Genomic DNA, 402 nt, shown 5'->3' on the forward strand with positions numbered 1-402 from the left:
AATGACATCAGTCGGGAAGACCAGGTGACCTGTGACCAGCTATTGTACCGGCGTAACGTCGGTCAAGGGTAGAGTATATACCACGAGAGTGTGATCCATGCTGCTTTATGAATGAGAAGCGTAGGTCTACGCAGGAACTTGGTGTCTGACCATCGTGTCTTCGAAGCATTCAGCGGATGTGGTGAGAACATCGGATCAGTAATGCTGAGGTGGACCAGGAGGTGGCTTCACGAGGAATGGAGTCGCCCGCGTTGAACAAGCCACTCGCGCTGGTTAGGACATGTGCTTAACACATGTTTGGTTGTTTCAACGGTATATATATCTACCGCTGAAAACCTTTCAACAACCCAGGAGCGGTTTTCCTCTTTTATGCGGCTCGTCGCTTGGACACAGTCCCCTTGG

At 50.7% G+C, this 402-nt stretch overlaps 1 protein-coding gene across 1 annotated transcript in view; it reads right to left on the minus strand.

Moving 5' to 3' along the window:
- T265_05221 (hypothetical protein) overlaps positions 1-402 on the minus strand; it is a gene marked incomplete at both ends in the record, with an annotated part of 71,548 nt that overhangs the window by 1,831 nt on the left and 69,315 nt on the right. The gene's annotated exons all lie outside the window — the stretch shown is intronic.

The sequence above is a fragment of the Opisthorchis viverrini genome, assembly GCF_000715545.1.
Source record: "Opisthorchis viverrini unplaced genomic scaffold opera_v5_95, whole genome shotgun sequence".
Taxonomy (NCBI): Eukaryota; Metazoa; Platyhelminthes; class Trematoda; order Opisthorchiida; family Opisthorchiidae; genus Opisthorchis; species Opisthorchis viverrini.